The sequence below is a fragment of the Panulirus ornatus genome, chromosome 57, assembly GCF_036320965.1.
Source record: "Panulirus ornatus isolate Po-2019 chromosome 57, ASM3632096v1, whole genome shotgun sequence".
In the NCBI taxonomy this organism is placed as follows: domain Eukaryota; kingdom Metazoa; phylum Arthropoda; class Malacostraca; order Decapoda; family Palinuridae; genus Panulirus; species Panulirus ornatus.
In genome coordinates, this window is record NC_092280.1 from 28717431 (window position 1) to 28742430 (window position 25000).

Genomic DNA, 25000 nt, shown 5'->3' on the forward strand with positions numbered 1-25000 from the left:
TCAGCTAGTTAGCGCCGAGAAGAGACTTGAGATTGGCCTAATCTACATCCGTACCTGAGTTGTTTCCTTGGAATGATATGTTTGTTATTCTACTCGTACCACAATCATCTCTGATTTGTTGATCTCTTCCGCTATCACAAACAGCCTCGTTCGGACCCAGTGGCCTGTTGCTGTTTGAATTCAGTTGTGTGTGTATATATATATATATATATATATATATATATATATATATATATATATATATATATATATATATATATATATATGATATACCGTGAACGGAGCCCTACATCCGTAGTCAAGCCTCATAGAACACTGCCATAGTTCTCCCTGGTAGTTTCTATCCATTATACGCCATAGTTTCACCTGAACTCCTCCATATATTATACGTAATGTACATCCATATTTTTTTTCCTTCTTTTGGACCGTCATTTTTAAGCATTATGTTCTCTAAAGCCAAAGAGATATGTTAATTCTAGCCTCAATTTCACTAAGTGTGCCTAGGCCGTTTGAGTGCAGAAATGCATGTATCATACTTTAGCGTGTGTCCCTCCCTCCCACAGCAGCGGAGGAGTTTGATAACGTAGTTTTTATTTGAAACTGCCAGGAAGTCTGATAGGACAGTGGAGTGAAATGTTCAGCGAGACGTTCCCACTCTGACAACGCTGACAGTGGACGGAATTTATGGTACTACTGCCAGGCTTTTGTGTGCGTGTGTGAGAGTTTCTGTGGGTTTTTATCAGTGTGGAAGTATTCGTGTGTGTGTTTTTTTTTTGCAGTGATGTGTGTGTGTGTGTGTGTGTGTGTGTGTGTATGTGTGTGTGTGAAGGAACAGAGAAGGGTGCCAGGTGAGGATATTCCCTCAAAGGTCCAGTCCTCCGTTCTTAAACGCTACCTCGCTAACGCGGGAAATTTGCGATTAGTATGAAAGAAAAGATATATATATATATATATATATATATATATATATATATATATATATATATATATATATATATATAGGTTTATTCGTGTATACAGGAACAAACACATATACCAAAATACTCATCCACGAACGTATACCGACGTGTACAAAGACATTTGAACTAATACACATCTCTGCCAGTTCCTGTCGACACACACACACACACACACACACACCATATTGGCGCGGGTTAACACCGTTGTTCGATCCTTGTCTACCTGCCGGACAGATACAATGGCACTGCTCACGCTGATTTATTCTTAGGATGCAAATGCAGACACCAAGTCGTGCAAGTACTCTTGTATGGTTTAGACATGATCTTTATTGTTTCTTTTTAATATTTTTTTGTTTTTGAGATGATTACGAAAAATCATTTGTTTTTGATTGATTTTTTTTAATGCCTAACTCCTAAATGGACGATTATTGAAAGAACAATGATAATTGTCTTTTCCCCTGGGAAAAAGAATTAGATTAAAGTTCAACACTTCTACTTCACTAGAAAATCATCCATCATATTTATGTATGTTACATTTGCGAAATGTTGATGAACCTTTACATTAAACACTGTCATTCACTATTTAGCTGGTATTCTACGCTGTATTCCTCCCCACATACCCACCGCCAATCGATACACTTCTACCACTTTTTTGATATGTTAAAGAGAATGCTAATATCACTCCATCTTATGTCTTGAAGACTTCCCTTGTACAATATTAACACATAACTTTTTGATGCTCATACCTGAGTGTGAATATACTAGACTACATTCCTTAAGTCTTCGGTTCACTGGCCTTCACAAACTCTTACACCCCAAAAAAAAAAAAAATAGGAGAAGAGAGAGGGACACTTGGGGCCGCCTTTCCACCCCATTTCTCAACGTCAGTCCATTTATTTCGTCCATTCCTGGAGCATGCCCGTCTATCACCTTTCTTATCACCGTCATGATCTCTTCACACCCATTTCTCCCTAGAATATTCCCTTCTCTACCCAAGTATTTGCTCCTTCAAGAAAACTAGATATTCTCCTTTGAATTCGTCGTAGTCAAATATTCCTTCCTCTACCCAAGTATTTGCTCCTTCAAGAAAACTAGATATTCTCCTTTGAATTCGTCGTAGTCAATGGGTTTTTCGGATGACACTATTTCACCCATCTTATCGTGCTCATGTTCTCCTGACAGTCACTTGTCCCTTGATTATTTGTTGCCCTGGACTTGTACTGCACTCAAAAACACACCGTATGTATTTTCTACTTTCCTTGAATTCTTACTGCGCATCCATTTTCTTTAATTCTTAGTGCACATCCATTTTCTTTAATTCATAGTGCACATCCATTTTCTTTAATTGTCAGTGCACATCCATTTTCTGTGAACATTATATCTGCTATGATAGCCTATGTACCCAAGAGATACATACACACGAACGCACAGACAAGACTGGAAACAGCATGAGGCCGTCTGTGTAACTGGAAGTTCTCGTAGCACAATCTGTGAGCTGCATCAGAGCCTTCCATGACTTCCATTTTCTTTCTCAAAAAAAAAGAAAATAATACCCATGACATTTTTGACATGTTTATATGGAAATAAACATACTCAGGAGAGAGAGAGAGAGAGAGAGAGAGAGAGAGAGAGAGAGAGAGAGAGAGAGAGAGAGAGAGAGAGAGAGAGAGAGCGAAGTAGGAAAGGGAGGGACAGAGGGAAGCGACAGGAAGAGGGTAGAGGGTAGGAAATGAGCGACTGGAAAGACAGGAAGCGCGCGAAATAGGCTACAGATGATCGTCTCATCTACAACACTAAACTGTCTCAGAAGGGTAGCAACTTACCCCATACAAGCACAATACTCTCTTAACCTTTTCACCTATAATATATATATATATATATATATATATATATATATATATATATATATATATATATATATATATATATATATGTATATGTATATTTCTCTCTTGTGTCTTCCCTGATGAAGTGATTATTACACGAAAGTGCACTTAGGAACTTATCGTGTTTCAATTTCCCCGTGGACTCATAGGAATATATATATATATATATATATATATATATATATATATATATATTGCAGATGTGTTGACTTCTGAGGCCTCAGGCGTAGCGGAACTCACAAAATGCATCACCAAGTTAATTTCTCTCATGACTCTAGTTCCTTTAGGGATGCATTACATCACATATCCAATGTTAATATTACTGATTGACCTGAACGTAATTATGTAACGAGGTTGTGTAATATCAGAAGATGCTCCTAAGATGCGTGTGTGTGTGTGTGTTTGGAGGAGGGGTTGGTTAGACGTGCACGTCGGAGGACGAGAGTTGTGCATTAGTCTGATAATTTTTATGCAAGTCTTCCATGAAATAATATTTTCGCCGCGTCTATCGCCGTCTTCCAGCCTCTGCCCAAAAAAAAGGGTTTCAGTTTGAAGCTGACGAAGGCGTTCATAAGTGTCGAAAGCACAAAGGTTCTGTTAGTCAGTAACTTACGTACAGAAGGTTTAGTTTAACTGCATCCCTGAGTATCGCGTTACCCTTACAAGTGCTGTCATCTCAAGAGTTCCTCATTTTCTCTTCCAGAAAGGGGAAACCCAACCTCTTTTTTTTTTTTCTCGTCAAGGTGAGCAGTATTTTTTTCCAGACAAAAAAAGAAATGGAACCGCTTGCTCTCATTAGATTACGAAATCACCGGCAGTTCTCTTACTGCATTTCCAAGAATTTCTTGGTCGCGGATCTAGGTTATGCCGTCAAGAGGCCCTTCTGCTGTCACTGTTTGTGGCCAAAGCTTCTCAGAGAATGCAAGACCGACTTGACATTCCCGAAGGAAGAGCTTGAAACTGACGTATGTCTCGTAATGATTCATGTTGCTTCAGTGATCGACATTGCAAAGTAGGCGAAGAACTCGCCCATATATATATGAGCCGCACTCAATATTATGGCGAATAAAACCCCTTTGTACATAGGTAATCACGACTCAGTCGATAAGTTAATAAAATCGAACCAAAAGCTGACTTGCTTTGGGCTCACTCTTGCTCCCTTTCTCCTTGATCAAAGTCCTCTACTTCAGTATTATCTCGTATACTTGCAGATGAAATCATCCTTGATGAGAATAAGAAAACCTACAATCTTTATGTAGTAAGTATTTGCAAAAGTTATATTGTAAGCTGTCGCAATAACAGATCAACACTCGTTGACCATTTATTACGACAAAATACAAATATTCAGTCAGTAACCATATATACTTAATTGGTCAAAACTGCTTGTTGATTACCGTGATAAGACGGGTAGTGAGTGAGCTTTTACGCCCAGCTAAGTAAGAGAAGTTCTGTAGAGAATTTCAAGCCCTTCCATTACCCCTCCACACTGAGGAAGTAAAGCAGTCTTGCGAATCTAGAGGGGACGAAGAACAGAGGTTCCCATGGCAATTACCACACAGTGCTCGACACACTAGCGCTGCTACACCAGAGATTGTAGCTTCCGTCGATTTCCAGCACCACACAGTGTTCGACACACTATCGCTGGTACACCAGAGATTGTAGCTTCCGTCTGTTTCCAGCACCACACAGTGTTCGACACACTACCGCTGGTACACCAGAGATTGTAGCTTCCGTCGATTTCCCAACACGGGCGATGTTATGGACATAATAGGCTGATCGCCATTTAAGATCTGGCGGTGTTCGTGACATTTAGCGAGAAGGTTAGTTGGGGGGTTCGTCCTCGTTCTGGATCTTTGGTTTCACCTTAGCTGTAAGGTCTTTGGGTTCACCCTAGCTCAAAGGTCTTTGGTTTCACCTTAGCTGTAAGGTCTTTGGTTTCACCCTAACTGTAATGTCCTTTGGCTTCCTCTTCGCTGCTGCGGGTGTATGGTTTCACCTCAGTTCTCGACTTGTGAGAGCGCACCTGGGCATTAACCATAGCTCAAAGATTTGAATTTTTCGTAACCAAAGAATTGGTATATCAAAGATCTCTCTCTCTCTCTCTCTCTCTCTCTCTCTCTCTCTCTCTCTCTCTCTCTCTCTCTCTCTCTCTCTCTCTCTCTCTCGCCATCTGAGCCGTGATAAACTCTCTAGGGTTTCTGCGTGGCCATGACAATCTATAGTAACTATAGGTAGTCTTCTTCAAGTCTGGTGATATGCCGAATTTTCAGAGCCCGGGTTCGAATCCTAGCTGCGGCAGTTCGTCCGCAACCAATCCAGCTGTTCATCCTCCCTTGAGAATAGTCGATAAATGAGCATTTGGGCTGGCTTGGGCTGGGATATATATATATATATATATATAGTGTGTGTGTGTGTGTGTTAAAGAAAAATAAAAAGCTGTACCTGCTGTAGCAAGGTAGTTCTAGGCACGGACGCTTACCTCCTCATAATCCACGTCCTCTGCCTCTTGAACACTCAAGATACTTGGCTGCTCTTCATCGAGGAGAGCCTTGCAATATTCCCGCTTTTGAACGTACCATTTTGCTCATCGTGAAATACAGTAGTGTCCCCTGCATAACTTTTTTTTTCTCTTTTTTTTTGGTATTTGCTCTATTTTTCTTTATGTGGATTTACAGAAAATATTCCCAAAAATCTATGTAAACAGTTGTGAATTAAGTGAGTGGTCTTATTAGTTTTGCAAGACGATACCTGATTTCAAGAAAAATTGATATACATGAAATAGATATTGGTTCCCTTTATGTCATGGTTAAATGGAGGGAATACGCGTAACTAGTTTAAAAGCGACGTACAAAGACTATGAGCATTAGGGTACCTTCCACAACACTGAAAAACCCCTCCACCATTTCGGTAACTGGGCTATAACCCCATTCTCTTTCTCTTTGTTCTTTCTTGTCTTTCATGAGCCGCAAAGAAAAAGACTCAGAATAAAATGTTGGTGATAAAGATACCATTGATAGGAGGCAGGTTGTACTGTGTGTTGTCAAATTAGCAACAGATTTTATTCAGTTAAGAAGTGAACGGAATCCGTGCGTATTTTAAAAGAAGCGGGGGAAAAAAAATATTGTTTAAAAACGAATACATTAATGGAAAAGTTCATATATATATATATATATATATATATATATATATATATATATATATATATATATATATATATATATATATATATATATTTGGGGGAAAAATGTAAATATTGAAAGAGATGGAATGAAACTTGAAAAGTCAATGGATTTAGATATCTGGGAAACAAAAATGGCGGAACAGAGAGGATTGCAACGGTGAGTAAAAATACCGGGGATTTACACCAAGTCCGCAGGGAACTACGTGTGTTTCTATCAACAAAAACAATGACATAAAACCTTGAATAAACAAACAAAAAAGTTTATCTATTTTAAAGTCATGGGTTCCAAAGACAGTAGCGAAGAGAGTGCAAGAGGCAGACGTACCGCTTTTACGAAATACTCTTCACAAAAAGGTTTAGATTAGATCAAACGCAGAAAAGGAAAGAGAAAATGGGAATAAGTTCTTGGTAGGAGGAAAGAGATGGGCTGGGTCATGTCCAACGAATGGATCCCAACAGATTTGTAGATACGTAGCCGTTATAACTGGGAGTCGGGGTTAATGAAAAATTGAAAGAGTAGCTTTGAAAAACGAAAGGATTGGTTTTTTTTTTCTTTTTTTTTCTTCTGTAACGGGAGGATCATATAAATCCGGTGATGGTAAAGATCAGACAGATAGAATTTGATAAGATTGAAACACTTGAAGAAGCCATCCATGTTGTTAGACCAGGGGGGCTACCAGGGAGAAATCAAACTGATGATATATATATATATATATATATATATATATATATATATATATATATATATATATATATATATATATATATATATATATATACGCGGGAGACAGCGACAAAGCAAAAAAAAAAAAATATATATATATATATATATATATATTACCGATGTCAGTGAGAGTATTCTTGTAATTTTTACTGTATCATCCGTCCTGAATATTTTTCATGCACCAGCTGTGTTAGCTTTTTCATGCACCATCTGGGCCAACTTTTCCTGTACCGTCTGCACCCATTTTTTTTTTGCTTTACCAGCTTTGTAAGCTTTTTCTTCTGCCAGCTTTTTCCACGTTTAAGCTCTGCCAGCTTTTTCTTGTACCAGCTCTCTCTCATGTTGCAGCTCTTACGAGCGGGTGTCTGTACCTGCCTTTGCCTGTTCCAGCATTTTCCTGTACCAGCGTTTGCCTGTACCAGCATTTTCCTGTACTAGCTGAACCCCATTTTTCCCTGTCACTCGTCGGCCAGCCGATGAAATTATGCGCTAATGTCGTTATCTCCTTCTTTTGACACATCTGATTATCATAACTCGGTTAGCAGTAAAGTTTCTCTGAGTTTGTAGCTGAAACCCACCCCTTTCTCTTCCTGTGATTCTCTCTCTCTCTCTCTCTCTCTCTCTCTCTCTCTCTCTCTCTCTCTCTCTCTCTCTCTCTCTCTCTCTCTCTCTCTCTCTCTCTCTGGTAGGTAGTAGATGGGTAGGCACAGCCATCGACCAGGGTGGTACATTTGACCGGTAACTGACCCACCTGGGCATCGGGAGAGTTAGTTACGGTTGAGCAGTGGTCCAGCACTTCATTAGCTCTCAAGTTTCACTCTTTTGCCCCCCTCCTCCTCCTCCTCCCCCCTGTAGCTATCTTTCTTCATCGCCCTCACGGGTGGCGGGGAGGGGGGGGGGGGGGGGTCGCTGACATCCAGTCTATAAACATACACAGTCTTTTCCATCCCGCGTAAAACACTTGACAACATGCAATTTGCACGACTCGTTCTTCATAACTAGATTTTCCTGCGCTACGCGCTAGCCCCCTTTTTTTTTTTTTTTTTTTTTTGAGGGTCAGAATTTCGTATTAATGTCTCTCTCTCTCTCTCTCTCTCTCTCTCTCTCTCTCTCTCTCTCTCTCTCTCTCTCTCTCTCTCTCTCTCTCTCTCGTTTCCCAGAGAAAAAGAAACAGTTCTGTTTACTCTTTTCCTCGCTCTCTGTCTGTCCAGTTGTTCATAGTCAAGTTGACAGACGCGTCTCCGTCTCCAGCACATTCGTCGTATTTCCCTGTGTTATTAATGGAAAGATTCCAGCGCCACATGCCACTCAATACATTTATCTTCCGTTCAAATGTCAAGGGGAAGGAGCTGGCTCCTCTCGTGGGCACAGAACTCCCTTGGGAAAAGAACTGAAAGAGCCCTGGTTCCATAGGGAGAGAGAGAGAGAGAGAGAGAGAGAGAGAGAGAGAGAGAGAGAGAGAGAGAGAGAGAGAGTCTGTGTGTGATTATTGATTTGTATTTCACGAAGGAGAAAGTTTACATTCATGGTGCATCATTTCTTATCACACACACACACACACACACACACACACACACACACACACACACACACACACACACACACACACACAACAGCCTAGCCTAGGTGCCCATTTATCGACCACCCTCGAGGTGAGGATGAACACCTGGGTTGGGTAGTGGCCGGCTGTCACGCCCAGGATTCGAACCCATATGGGTCAAACCGCGGGCAGGCCCATTCTGACATTTATGGTCAGTATTGTAAACCACTACACCAGGGACGTCCATGTATGTGTGTTTGTGTGTGTGTGTGTGTGTGTGTGTGTGTGTGAAACAAGGCTTATCACAGAATTACCATATCATCTCCAAGCTCGAAATTTGCATAAAAATTTGCCATCCATTTTGCTATTAACATCTCAGCTGTCAACACACTGAATGATGAAAAACATCTATCCTCGTATGTAGATTGCCCTTCCTCTAGATTTCCACTGGCATAAGCGAGCCATACATACCCGTAAGATGAAGGCAGTCTCAACAGATGCCATATTATTTGTCAAATCCACGTTTCTGGCCTTCTTGTATTTTCCTCTGCTGCTGAAACTCTTCATCATGTTGATATTCATGAGAAGAAAATGAATTGGATTTTGAATAGGTTAGGAGAGAGAGGTTTTTTTTATTTTGTAGCCGTTATTTCGACTGTGATTTTTATGACACAGACTTCTCATATAATTTTGCATCCCCAGTTTCTTGTAGATTTGCGAAAGCTGGTAATTTTAGAAAAAAAAATATCGTCAAATGGGATCCATAAAAGAAGTGTTGTGTGATTCATCCATAAAAAAAAAAGTATCAAAAATATTTTTCGAACCAAAAAACTAGTGTCCGCCTCAAAATCTTTTAGATTGATTTCTTTTAACACTTTATTTTTTTTTTTGCGTTGTATATATATATATATATATATATATATATATATATATATATATATATATATATATATATATATATATATATATTGCAAAAAACCCCGACCCTTGGCGACTGGAGCCTGTGAGGAAAACGGTTCTTGTATCACAGTGAGGCAGACTTGCCTGACATGGCTTTTCTCTTTCCTCGCAGCCGTATCGCAGGAACCTTTCCCACTGAAATTTATGTAACATTCAGAAGGTTTAAAAAGGGAATCTTAGTTTAGTAGATTTGGGTTTTCTGACGGTAAAATCGGAATTTAATGTTAGGTTGACTTGCAGACAGAAAAATGTTAGTGATTTGATGGAGCTTGTTTAAGTACGGTGGTTAATGGTGCCTCTCTCCATTAGTGACATATAAGTCTCTCCTTTTACAGATTTTAATCATCTTTAAATCGTTATGGGGTTTTGGTAATATTCGGAATATTGTTTTTAGTGCAGTTATTTGTGGCTTGTCTGTGGCAGTTCTTAGAGAGCTTGGCTTTTAAGCATAAACATCAAACGATTTTAGCCATCAAAGACAGAATATCTTGGACAGTGGTTCACTCACAAGGCTCATCATAGACCTCTAGTTTGGTCTACGTCTTTAGTTGGTTGTTTGGGCAGTATTGCTATCAACTGCCATGTTTAGTCAGTCTGTCTGCATGAAGCTACGTCCATCAAACAAATTATCCTTTAAGACTTCAAGTGTTCAGGAGAATTATATATATATATATATATATATATATATATATATATATATATATATATATATATATATATATATACTGCTTAAGAGTCAGGAACATAGAAGACTGCTGCGTTTCAGCGTTGTAAGAGCAAATGCTGTTCAACTGTTTTTTCCCCTTTAACCACAGTGGTACTGTACTCTCATTTACATATATTATTTAAATATGGCTGAAGCCTTAATTAACTTTATTTTACCGAAGTTGTGGCTCAGCCTAAAGTATATGAAGTTTTACATTTCAGTGGTATCATTGCAGTATATCATCGTTTAGATTCTGTATCAAGAATCTCGCGTGACTTGATTTTGTTCTTCTTTCCTGTGTGTTCCCAAATATTCTAGCCAAGACGAAGCTTGGCACAAGCTGTTTTCAGTGACCTCCCTCGAACGCCTGTAAAAGGTGTTCAGGATTTTCAATTGGTAGTTATAAAGATGCTGAAGGCCTGAATAATCCTGGAAGTCGATAGGCCAAAAGCCCAAATAACCACTTACGAAATTCTTTTCCAGTTTGATATTCCGGACAATGTTTTGTACAGCTTAAAATCATCATAAAAGCTTTAGCTCAGGAAATGTTCTGGAAAATTATTACCTTGCTGACAGGTAATTAGACTCCTTGATTACAAAGGAACACATTGACTACACCGTTAGAGAAGCACAGATTAATTGAGTCAGTAAATAAGATGATTACATCCAACGTAATGTTACATCCAACATTCTCTATGATGATTAGAAAGATATCCATCTTCATCTTGGTTAGACCTTACGTACCCTCTGCAATGCAGTAACGTACAGGTGCTTACGAGACTTCGCCTTCACGTGGTTACTTCGCTGAGGGAAATTGTCACCTTTGGCGAGGTGGTATTCTCGTCAGTGGAGGCAAAAGGAGAACAAATACCCACGAGGAACTCTTTGCTCCAAAGGAATTCATCACTTCTTTTTTTGCCACTAGATGTTGCACAGCCTCCTAGCTGAGGGAGCCCCTATAAAATGGGTCCTAGAATAATAATTATAATAATGATATGAACAATAACACCACATACATAACGTAATTACACAGAACTAAATGAGATTAATCCTACGAAAGCCCAAGACTTGCAATTATATTTTAAAAAGTCGTTTTACCTTTTAGAAATTACATTTGCTCGACCACCCTTGTCGCTGCTTACAATTATTTTCAAGCACGGGGTTTTCCATTAATTACTGCAAAAATTTTGATATCTCGAACACTATGAAATATTCAGGAAAAAGAAATCATAGATATAATGAAATCAGTTTTTTTATTGGTCACGGCAGCTTTTTTTCTGTTTCTATAATACTTTTTCCTATGCTTTATTTGAGGCTAGCCTTATTGTATTTACCATGATAATTATTGTTTTTCTTTCATATGTAGACGACTTTGTAATCGTAATGTAGAAACAGCTTTTGTGAATGAATGGAAAGTATAAGACATTCCAATACACGAGCATCGTAAATATCTCAAAGCTTACGTGCAGTCTCAGGGTAAATTGCTTTTTCTAGATATATGTACGTAACTGCTTTTTACGGAGGTGAGTGTGAGAGTGAGTGAGAGAGGAGAGAGAGAGAGAGAGAGAGAGAGAGAGAGAGAGAGAGAGAGAGAGAGAGAGAGAGAGAGAGAGAGAGAGTTTTACACTTGTGTTACCCCGTCTCTTTACCTTGTATACATGTACCATATCTTTACTCCTGTGTGTACACACACACACACACACACACACACACACACACACACACACACACACACACACACTCCAGCCTAAATCAGGTACCCGTTTATCGACCATCTTTGATAAGAGGTTGAACGCCTAAGTTGGGTGTGGGCCGACTGCTGCGCCCAGAGTTCGAATCTCTTCCTGTCCGATTCTTAGCGGGCCTGTGATAACTATGGTCCAGCTGTATGGCATGGGGAGAGAAATGTTAGATTCAGAATTAAGAACAGGATCTTGTAAACTATAAGAATGACATGTTTGTCTTAGATGTGTTTGTGGACTGAATATCGCCCACTCACGTGTAGATGAGGCAGAGAAAAGTATAGTTAGTATAGTAGGTTCGGAGAATTTTAAAGGACGCTACTACATCCATGGGTAGAACACGTATTTGAGAGCCAGTATGCCAAAAATTTCGTACATTTCGTGATGAATGAACGAACGTCTGCAAGTAAATTCCAAAGTGAAAAAAATTGTAATTAAAAACCTAAGAAAAAGAGTCTTGAAAAAAAAAGGTGTGAATATATAAAATCGTTATTGGTACACTCCGAATGACTATTTTTTATGATTATGTACCACTTCAATACCAGAAGCCAAAAATTGACACGCCATATTGCGTGACGTCATAGCTTATTTAAACTCCACTGCGGCTCCTGCATCGCAGCGGGTAAGCCGACTGGCAGCATGAAAGCACGTAATTTTCCTGATAATATGAATATTAGATCAGATGATATATTGTCAAAGCCTCAGCTCAAGGGTACCGTGGCGATTGATTATTTTACGGTGGTGTCAGGGGAAACTTAGAAAAAAAAAGAAGTTTTTTTTCTCCTGTTTGTTTTCGATCGGTGAGGACCCCGCATTTCCCTCCATGCCCGAGGTTATGATATATTCTCTTGTCATAACTTCAGAAGAACTTCATGATGTTCTTTCGTATTGGCTATTGTTTCGTGAACTGGTAAAAACAACGCTGTTGATTATTGTTGAAAAAAATTTCCTGAATGATATTGCTGTGGGATCAATATCATATACGTGGTTTTTACGTAATGGACAAATAACAAGCATCCTACAAATTATTTTTCTATAATTATGATGCTTAAAACAGACGAGTTATGTATTCATGTCGGCGAGATGAATTGACACAGTGTACGAAAATAGTCAAGCATACTTTTCAAAACTTGCATATCAAATATTTTAAAATGTGTATATTGCTACACTGTTCTAAATGATATATGAACTTTCGAAATATTACTCAATTGTGTAAGAGTTCGTGCTTCGCTGGTACTTCCATACCAGCCTCACTAGATAAACTAGTAGGAGAGATTATGTCACCAAGTGTTTATTCCACTAGCTTCGTTCCCCATGGTGTTTCGTTTGGAAAATCTGAAAAAAAAAAAAAATGTCATTTTTTAGAAGACCTCTTATAGCATGACGATGTCGATTGGGAAATTAACCCGAGACTTCGTACTTATTGTGTCTGCTGAAAATATCCGACTCGCCTATCTGTCTTCAGATTTGTATGTTCAGTTTCATCGAATATGTATCGCTATTTCACCTTTACTTTTGTGGTCTTTTATTTTTTTTTTTTTTTTTTACTTTCTTGCGTTGAAAACTGTGTTTCCTTCGACCAAGAGTTGGCATGTGTTTCAAGATATGCACTAGACCTCCGTAATTAACTTCATTCTCCTGTCCTAACCTTGGATTAGCTTGTGAAATTCCAGGAATACATAAGACGTAAGAAGTGTTTTTCACTGCATTTTTTTTCTCTGTTGTCTTTTGTCTCTAAAGCAACTCTGATATAATTACAGTAAAGTACACTACTATTTGTTTGTCCTTGTGTGTGACAATTATTTGTCATAACCATACTTGATTGCTATTTATGATAATTGAGTCACTAACAGAATGTGTTCCTGTATTCATCCTGTTTATGTACATTTTCTCAACGTTTTTGAACTCATCTATATATATATATATATATATATATATATATATATATATATATATATATATATATATATATATATATCCTCGGTACACCAGGTGCCACCCATTCATCAAACAACGTCAGATGTAAAGATGAACAGCTGCAGTTGGCTGTGAGCTGTCTGCACTACCCGGCATTCGAACATGGCCCGTTAAATTGGTTGGTGGCAACCAGTGCTCTTACGGGGGCTCGTGTGTGTGTGTGTGTGTGTGTGTGTGTGTGTGTGTGTTTGATATTAAAGCGGTTTCCGTCGCACGTCTGGTAGTGTTGCATGCCTTTCCTCCCAGGTGTTCGTGACAGCACAGTGCGGCAAATGCCTACTGCCAGCTGCCCTAAGTTGTCATAAAGCAACGTAGGTGGAAAGTGAGCTTCGTGTCTCCCAAGGAGCGTGTGTCATGACACACACACTAGAATTAAAAGATGTTCGGCCAAGATATTCCCAGATTCTGACATTTTCATGAATGCTTTAGTTACCCTTCACATACCGTAATGGAATATCAAGATGCTCTGTCTAATCTCCCTCCTTAACCTCTTTCTTTCCCCACTTGTCTATCTTGTGTGTATTTTTTTTTTCAATATTTTCAACCTTTCGTTAGAGTTAATTCAGTAAATTATTATTGGTGGTTATTATTATTAGTAGTAGTATTAGTATTAATAATCATCATTTTTGTAGCATAATCTCATTTCCCTTCAATACACCAGAGATATATCCATCTTGTTTTCATATTCGTTAGTGTTCTCACGTCCCTTTTTTTATTATTATTATTATTATTAAACCTCAACCTATTTCAAGGTCCAGAATCCAGACGGTCATATTTTTCCTCGAACTGTGTGCCAAAGTTTTCCCATAATAGTTTCCTTTGCTTCCTGCCTCTGAACCACTCCTCTCTCTCTCTCTCTCTCTCTCTCCCCCACCACCACCACTCCTCCCTCGCTGACCTTGTTCGCCTGATTCACTTCGCGTGTCCGCCGGGACCTCAGCCCCGACACTGAACCGCTTTCACGGGGTCTGGCCAAGCTGTGAATTACACCAGTTTTGCTGTCCAGTGCACCAGCAGAGTCGTTTTGTGGCGTCCTTCTGTTTCTGGTCTGTTTCACGGTATTTATGGAATCATTTACAATATATTATTGAATTACATGGTATGAAATGAACTTGTACCAGTTTTGCTAAATAAAAAATAAAAAAAGAGTTACGAAATGGACATTGAAAGTTATGTCCTGTCCATTTTGGTGGCTTGTATCCGTGAGGGTGATGTAGGTGGAATGGAGGGTAGTTTTCCTTTCCATAAATATGCAAACTGGATTCGTCGTGCCATGTAGAGGGTCATGGAGCTGTTGCGAGGCGCGTGGCCAGCCAGTAAGTTACGTGTGGTAAAAGTAGAGTTGCTGTTTCTTGAAACTGAATAATGAAAAAGACAAAGAAATTAGACTGTTAAGTATTATAGCACATGCTTGTGTCAGTAGGATCCACGAAGTTAACCTAGTTAGTCATTTGTAACCTTCATAGTCTGTAAGTTCTTGCGCCGAATTAAGTGTATGATTCGTACTTTAATGTTCCTTGCTGTAATACAGAGTTGCGCTGTTTTTTTTTCTTTTCATATGGTCTGTGATTGCCTCTCATAAGGACTGAAAGTCAATAAATGAGAAAACCTAACATGCGTCAAAATATCTTGAATACATTTGTTTAATAATTCATTGAGGGTTATTGTTTATTACGATTTATTTCAAGCATCATCTAATAGAATACTTTTGAGTTAAGAATGTGTCAAAAAGTACTCGTAGAATAGTTCACACACTTAATCAAATCTAGTGCATGAAGGGTTTTTGACAATTTATTAAGAGAATGATAAAAAAAGAAAATCTTTGGTTACACTCGAATGTATGTTCAGGTTAATATGAAAAAAAAAGATATAACCTACTATGATATATGAATATCGTATAGAATCCGATTTTTGGGTAATTTTTCCAATATATAGGCATTCAAATACGACTGTACAGTGTATGTACTGATAGACGATAGAACTCCAGATAACCGCAAGATCACATACATGAAATGTCGATTTTTTTTCACACTTTCCGAAGAGGTCAACTAATTTATTTATATCAAGTTGCTCTGTAAATCAAAGTTTTAGGAAATACAGGTTAAAGTACTGGTCAGTTGGAAGAACAGGAACAAGTATGTAAAATTGGCATCAGTTTGGGTTTTCAGAAAAGTGATAACAGATTTTCATAAATGGGCATACGAACGCTGGTCAACTTTTCGCTCTTCTTTAAGCCTCATTTTTACAGATTAGGTGATAATGCAATAAACTGATGTACAAATCCAAAAAAAAAAAAATAATACGTAGGGAGATTATCAAACCCAAAATCTTTTTTCCTCTTTTGCCATTTGCATTTCAACAGAATTCATACTGTAACTTTCCTATTTTGTCTTTACTTCTTATGTATAAAACTTTGCATTTATCGATATTAAGATTCATTTGCCCTTTATAAGTTCACTCCATGTTTATCTGTATAAGATCAAAGCTTCAGGACATTCAAGTTTTGATGTAAATTTATTTCCGGTCCCAAAACTGATCCTTGTGGCTCTCGCTTGTTACATGTAACCATTCACAGACTTGACCATTACTCACTATTGTTTACGGCCAGTTTAACCAATTTGATATCCACTGAGGTACAACCCCCATCAATAGCATGTGACTTAACTGCCGGATTTATTTTGCTAGTTCTGTTGTTAGGGAAGTAAATCACTAGATCAGCATTGCTAACTTCGGATCGATGAAGAGTGTAGTGGATAAACCTATGGATATTAATGGTAATGTTTATTCTTTTTTTATTGTAATGAAAACGGTGTCTTCTTGAAAGCGAATTGTATCTGAATCGCTAGTGTCCCTTCCAATATCGATAATCCAGTGCTCGTCTCATCTCTTTATTTAATAACACTTCTGTTTTATCCTCCGATTCACCTCGCAGACCCATCTTATTCCCCAAACAACTAACTATTCCCAGACACAAGGCACTCTCGTACTGCAACACGGAGTGCATGTTGCACAAGTGTTCCCTTGAGGAAGGACACCACCGCTATATTGCCAAACTTCTCTCGGCTGGATACCTCACTCTCTGCTGGTACCTTGTTGCATACAGTTCCGGAGATGACGGGTTTAGCCTATTTCTGGAGACTTTGACGGACTTTACCGCTGTTTCAAGACTTGGCGAAAAGTTTTGCTGATGTTGCTTTTGGTTTTTTGATGCGTTATGACTCACTGACTGATGTGGAAGAGTTCGCCGGTGAGGAGCAGAGTATCAGAAAAGACATTACTTTTTCCGATGCTCAGACGTAGTAGTAGTAGTAGTGGAAGTTATAGTAGTAGTAGTAGCAGTAGAAACTATAGTAATAGAAATAGTAGTAGTAGTAGTAGTAGTAGTAGTAGTAGTAGTAGTAGTAGGATTGCCACACTCCACCACAGCTTCCCTGAAAACGTTCTCCATATGTGTGGTGTCTGATATCTATATAGCTTTTCTCCTTCACTGTTATGAATATCTGCCAATCACTCACACTTCTGGATCATAGAATCTTTTGCGTCAGACATGAAATCGATGCTTTTGCAGACATTAAGTCGCACACTTTCTTACGCGTTCTCGTTATGATTGTACTGAATGCTCCAACCATACTTGCTATTGTTGTTGTTATTTTTATTATTAGTATTATCATTATTATTATTCTTATTTGTGATAATGATGGTAATAATAATGATAATAATGTGGGTGCCGTTCCTTCTTCAATTTCTGTCGTCGACTTGGTAAGAGGACCTTGTGTTCGCTCGCTTCCTCTTCCTCCTCTTCCTCTTCCTCCTTCTGCTCCTCCTTCTGCGTGTAAGGTCCTGGGAGTGACGGCCTCCCTCCATCCTGCCGCGTCACGATACATAATAACCATTTGTCTTGGTTCGCCTCACTTACCACCCACTCACACGTGATGTGATCCATCCGCATGATGGAACGAGGGGAAGTCCTGACCCAGTCATCCACTGCTCTCACATCCACCATCATCATTACGATGGAGCGAGGGGCAGTCTGACCCAGTCATCCACAATCCATACATCCACCTCGTTCCATACGATGTAGCATGAGAATGTCTCACCCAGCCATCCATAATCCACATATACACCACCATCCACATGAGGAACCAGGCAATCAGATCTTGTCATTCACCCAGACGCTGCATCATCATCCATCCTGTGCCCAAACTGATGCCTGCCACGGGTTCTTGTCATTAACCGCCCTTCCTCAGAATGGGCCATTACTGGCACAGGTCGGATGTGTTGCTGTGAGTGTATGATTGATTTTCAACTGTGTGTGTGTGTGGGTCTGGTGGGTTCTGGTGTCTGGCCGTAAAACTTATGAATCTCTTTCTTCGTCATTGACCGTATGGAAGATTTTTGGGATACGGGGAGGAACTCTGGGATGAAATTGGAGGAGGAGGGTTCTCGGGAGCGCGTTGAGGGAGTGAAAAGATGTAAAGATATGAATCAGGACACAAGTGTGCAATAGATCCTCGGTCTCGCCCCAAGTGGGACAGTGTTTTTATTAGTATCATTGGTTGTGACTTTAGGAATTCCTGTTATCTATTGTTATCACTACCGGTATCTTCTTATATATATATATATATATATATATATATATATATATATATATATATATATATATATATATATATATATATATATGCATGTATATTGCCTGCATGCAAATTTATTGAGGGTTGGAGGAAATTCGTGCATCAGTAATCTTGGCCTACGGTTTGGGGGATAAAGATTGATTTTCTTTAAGAATATATATATATATATATATATATATATATATATATATATATATATATATATATATATATATATATATATGATTCCCAGACATTGATAGGTATAGTAAGATAGGATGGTGAGAAATTGTAAAGTCTCACTGGCTGGTGCAAGGTCAGCTTTTTCAAATTTTCAAATTCAGATGGTGTGCGATTTTCTCTCGTGTGTCGCTGGTAAGAATAGATAATGTCATGCACAGTGATTCTTTCCTCCGTCGAGGCCGTCGTGAAAGTAAGTAGCCATAAAAACATGAATTGTTGTGTTAAGAAGAGTTGACAGTGAGAGTAAAACTGTCAAGAATGACGACTTCTGTCCTCGTATTTGATGTTGAGAATGTCGTGTGAGCTGATGTTGTGAGTGTCGTATGCGTTGATGTTGAGAATGTCGTATGAGCTGATGTTGAGAGTGAACTGCAATGTGAAACATGACCATTCTCAGCCCAGCGTCACCAGTGATGGAATACACTAGTCCTCCTGTGGTCATGTCTCTCACCGTTTTCTATAAACTTTGATATTTCACTCCAAAAATGAAATAAAAAGAAATAGAATTTTCCGTGAACTTTGTATTAATTAAAGAACTTTTGGGCGATTATTGTCAAAGTGAATTTTATACAGTAACACTGAGTACTATTATACTTACTTGCTGTTACAAATAAAATACAGAATTTGTATCAAAATTTTTGGTCTATTCTTACGTTTCGGTGCGTTGTATTTTTTTTTCTTTCTCAAATGTGTTTCACTACTTTATATATTTTCTTTGACATGCAGAACTGATCTTATTTTTCCTGTAAGTGTCGATGGTCTTTGACTGTGTTGTCTTCTTGTTGTTCTCGTAGAAATTAGCTAAGTACGCAATGGGTTTCTAAAAAAAAAATTGTGATTTAATACAGAGTGTTAGGTAGCGATATACTACTTCCATTAAGATATGGGTCTGTTTATGGTTCGCGTTACTGACCATGAATCAACACGGGTCAGGCATGCATGGGATTCGTCACTGGGGCGCGTTGGTTGTCGGCCCAAAGTTAACCCAGCTGATCATCCTCCGTTAGCGGCTTGTCGGTAAATGGAAACTTGACATAGGCTGGTGTACACACACACACACACACACACACACACACACACACACACACACACACACACACACACATTTCGTGTTATGATGAAGATTCCTTAGCTTAGAATTCGATTGCATTAATTTTGGTAGTTTAATTATTTCGGCGTTAGATTTAACGACTTTCAATGTCATGACAGACGTTGGCATCAAGTTATAAACACAATGTCAATGGTTAGTTATTTAGGCTTCATAAAATGCTGAATATATATACCATTGTTACACGAGTTAAAATATTTCTTTTGATATCATTCAACAATGGGAGTTGTTGACCCGTTTTCTGTTTTATAAGTTCCATATTTCGAGTAATGTGTAACTATGTAGACAACACATTTCACGTCGTATTGTCACCATACATGATGTATTTACCGTAGGTATTACCCCACCCCCCCTTTATTTTCCGGGCTAGCATTCGGGAGTGTACATTGCGCTAACAACTTATACGTCAATGTTTACTTTCACTTATTGACAGTTAATGTAAACACGCATATACTTTGCTACGTAGGCTGCCAAGTCTTTTGTTTGATTAGGGGGAAACTCTTCATAGAGACATTTTAAACTGTACTGAATTTTTCACAATGCATTTTTATGTTTTTTTCATTAATATATATATATATATATATATATATATATATATATATATATATATATATATATATATATATATATATATATATATATATATATAATATATATATATATATATATAATATATATATATATATATAGGTATATATATATATATATATATATATATATATATATATATATATATATATATAGTGAGTGTCGTTTATAAGTGATGTTGACGGGCCATGATGGTCATAGTAGATGACTGGTAGGTCGATGTGTTTCTTGTGAAGAATGGGATGGCTTGCTTCTTTCCAAAATAACAGAGAGATCATTGCCGAACGCGCGAAAATAATGTAATTCACTTAATCATCTTCAGCCGTACTTAGGAGATGTAGGTTTTAGGTTTCATATTTGGGAATTAAAGTCCTCGGGGAAATATTTGGAATGGGTTGCTGATAAGTGGCTGAAAGATACACACACACTGAAGGATTCAGTGTTAATAAAATCGTGATGTGTGTTTATTTTGCTTAAACAAACATATGATTGAAATATCTAAACACTGCGTATTTCCGTGTTGATAGAATTAATGGTTTAGTCAATCTAATTACTCACAAAGCATTACGATACTTTGTAGCATATATATATATATATATATATATATATATATATATATATATATATATATATATATATATATATATATATATATATATATACTTGCCCTACCAAGATAGAAAGAAAAAGGTGCTACTCTTTAAGAGACGAAACTGTACGTTAGATAAGTCACTTTCTTGAGGAACCAAAAATTTTATTATTTTCCCACAATTTACCATTGTTCGTAAAGCACTGTTTCGCTGCACTCTCAAGGAGTCCCTCACCCAGGAAGGGTTTACGGTGAGTTGCTGGTGCTAAAACCAGACTTTGATCCTTTTGCTAACCGCGTCAGATCCTCTACAGATTCTCTATAGGTTTTTTTTTTTTTTTTTTTATCCCAGCGCCTCCTATGCACCGCCTGTGTTATCCAGATCTGTGGTTGGTTGGTTGATTGGCTATGTGGGATTTAAGGCCACTTGATTAACCGTGGCCATCAAAGCCGTCAGCTTCATGCTATAATTGATCAACCGAAATGAGACGAAATACTTTCTCTCGGTGTCAGGTAACACGGGTTATTACCGGGACCAGGTAAACGGATGAGAAAACCAATAATTGTGTCTCTCATGCAGATAAGAAATTGAACCAATGCCCTCAGGTAATGACACATCTTTACCACACCACTGTGCCGCAAGCACAACAAAATTATCAATGCCGGGTGAAGTAAAAATAAAGATGAACCATCAGTAGAATAAAATAGCTGGACCAATGCAGGCATTAGTTCGCTGGGGGGGGGAAAAAAGACATCAGGCGTTCAAATGCCATAAAAGAGGAGACATGTTTACCCTTCCTAAATTCCTGGTATTTTTTCCCCCCCTCCCCCTCACTCTGACGAGGCATCGTGGACAAAAATAAACCTGAACTGATGCGTTGTTTGAGCACCAGTAACAAGCGTTCGCCCATGCGTGAAATTCTGTATGTCTCCGTTTGAGGGTTCTTTGAAGTATATCCCGCGAGCCGATAATCGAACTACTTTGTTCAAAGGTTTTCAGTTATTCTCTTTCGTCTGTATGTATGCGCGTATGTTACCAGTTTGCATATTTGTATTAGGAAATACTTTGTAGGGTTAGAGTTTGGCATTAGAAATAAATATTGTGGTCGTTCTCTGTACGTCGAATAGATGATGGTTATTTCAAGGGTTTGTATATATCTCTTTTCGAAGGATCAAATTATCAGCTTAGGTTAAGTACAGTTCCCCGAGGAACGGGAGCCCCCAACATCCCATACTCATTAATTTCACAAGTAATTAGAGAATTCTAAACAATTATCAGTTTGGCATGGCATATTGATGATACCTTCCTGTCTAGGCTTGTATGATAAAAGGGAGGAACTTGGGACTTCCAAGAAAGTGGAAAGGGGCAAAATCTTGGGTTTCGATATTGTTTGAACGAGACGGAAGAAACACTGGTTGAGTATCATTATCCTAGCCCCAGTAACTAGTTATGTTAATAAGGATCATTATCCTAGCGTATTGATAAGGATCATTATCCAATCATATTAATAAGTATCATTATCCTACCGTATTAATAAGGATCATTATCCTATCATATTAATAAGTATCATTATCCTAGCGTATTAATAAGGATCATTATCCTAACATATTAATAAGTATCATTACCTAGCGTATTAATAAGGATCATTATCCTAACATATTAATAAGTATCATTACCTAGCGTATTAATAAGGATCATTATCGTAACATTAATAAGTATCATTATCCTAGCACCGGTAACTAGTTATATTAATAAGTATCATTATCCTAGCGTATTGATAAGGATAATTATCCTGTCATATTAATAAGTATCATAAGCCTAGCGTATTAATAAGTATCATTATCCTAGCATATTATTAATAAGTTTCATTATCCTAGCAGATTAATAAGGATCATTATCCTAGCACCGGTAACTAGTTATATTAACAAGTATCATTATTCTAGCACTGGCAACTATTTATCAAGTTTCCATACTTAAGCATGTCGGCTATGTCACATTATTAATAAACATTATTACCTGGTGTGCATTAACACATCCACACTATATTTCAAAAATATGAACATTATAACGACTTCGAAACGTCACAAACCGAGTCCCGTTCACTATATGCATAATGAAATAAGCAAAATTGTAAAGATAACCTCTTAACATTGTCATCATATACTTATGATACATATTTCTAGATTCATGCCAGACACCACATTTGAAAACGCAAACTTATCTATCATTCATGGAATCAGTTTTATCAGTCTAAAGCATAGTTAATTCGTTCGTGGAACAGTATAGACCGGAATGTATGTATTTTTATATTAAAGGTCTATGTAAGGATATTTAGATAGTATTAGGCTAGAATCTATATCATACGCCTATATACATCAAGTGAAAAAAAAAAAGAAACATTGTGATGGAAAGGTCACTCCAGATTTCGCAATAGGGTAAGCTGGATGGAGTGAGAGGAGGGGGGGACTAATAAAATCCAGGCGTGGGCTGAGATCCGACCTCTGATTGATGTGTTACATGCAACATCACCAAAGCAGGTGCATGGGCGAGTGAATAGCCGGAAGGAATATTCATCTAATTCATCATGTATCTTCTTACGCCAGGAGAACAATACATATGATCTATAATAGACAAGTGGTGGATAAGATATGACGTCAAAACACATTTCTAAAAGATTGATAGTCATATGATATATATATATATATATATATATATATATATATATATATATATATATATATATATATATATGTGTGTGTGTGTGTGTGTGTGTGTGTGTGCAACTGACAGGCTGGTAACACGTTTGAGATACTGATGAATATGATTGTAAGACTAGTTTTACGATACATAGAAAAGAGAAAGTATAAAGCAACAGAAAAACCACGCATTTCCATCCTCACATGACCTGGGATGACGCAGCAGACACCATTTCGGACACCGTGACCTAATTTTACAGCCTTGATAAAGGGGTCGAGTTTGTAGAAACACGGACAAGGCTCGGCTAATTTTGGAGCAGTTTCGGGACCCGTTGAGACTATAGTTGCATTACGAGAGGGGGGGAAATTGCGCGCAATTAACCTATTTCCGACATTGGGTGGTTTTTTTACATCATGGGAGACACGACTGAGGTTTAGAAATTCGAATAGTATGTGGTGTATGAGTTCTGTCACGCCACTGAAGTGGCATATATATATATATATATATATATATATATATATATATATATATATATATATATATATATATATATGTATATATATATATGCTTGAATGAAAATTACGTTACGCGCAAATGAAATATATGACAGCAAGGTTCCTGCACCGAGAAAAGCGTTTAAGTCTTGGCTACACATCTATGTAAGCCGGAGCCTTTACACCCAGGGAGATCCCTGCAAACATTAAAATGCCGTCTGTTATAACCTCAGATGTTTTATTCTCTGAAGGCGGTATGAAACATTATGAATACATATGTTTTTTTTATAATGTAGCCATGTATTTTATTTCTAATGTAGCCATGTATTTTATTTCTAATGTAGCCTTGTATTTTATTTCTAATGTAGCCATGTATTTTATTTCTAATGTAGCCTTGTATTTTATTTCTAATTTAGCCATGTATTTTATTCATTTTTTTTTTATTTTTCACCCAACGAGAACGCCTATGTGTTAGTGGTGGTAGTGTGTTGGGGAGGTGGGGTTTCAAATAGCCTTCCTGAATAACCCCAAAAGTTTTATACCCTGTGGGGAATCTGTGAAGAGCTGGATAAATTTTCCTGTATAACCCTCACACAGTATACCCCATGAGAACTGTGGTGAGTGGAAAATATTCTCCAGTCTCTCCCAGATGCCATAAAGCGCCAGAATGATGCGAACAACTTGGAGGATTGAGGGGGTGTGGGGGAGCAGAGGAGGAACTTTACTTTTATTATATATATATATATATATATATATATATATATATATATATATATATATATATATATATATATATATATATATTATATATATATATATATATATATATATATATATATATATTATATATATATATATATATATATATATATATATATATATATATATATATATATATATATATATATATATATTAGTGTCTCAAGAATATCGATAAATGCATAAACAAGTTACGTATATTATATAATTTCTTTCCCAACTTCTTAACCAA

General features: G+C 37.6%; 1 protein-coding gene across 3 annotated transcripts in view; it reads left to right on the forward strand.

Annotated features, from left to right (window-relative positions):
* LOC139766367 (uncharacterized) overlaps positions 1-25000 on the forward strand; it is a 184472-nt gene that overhangs the window by 82383 nt on the left and 77089 nt on the right. The window lies entirely within an intron of this gene.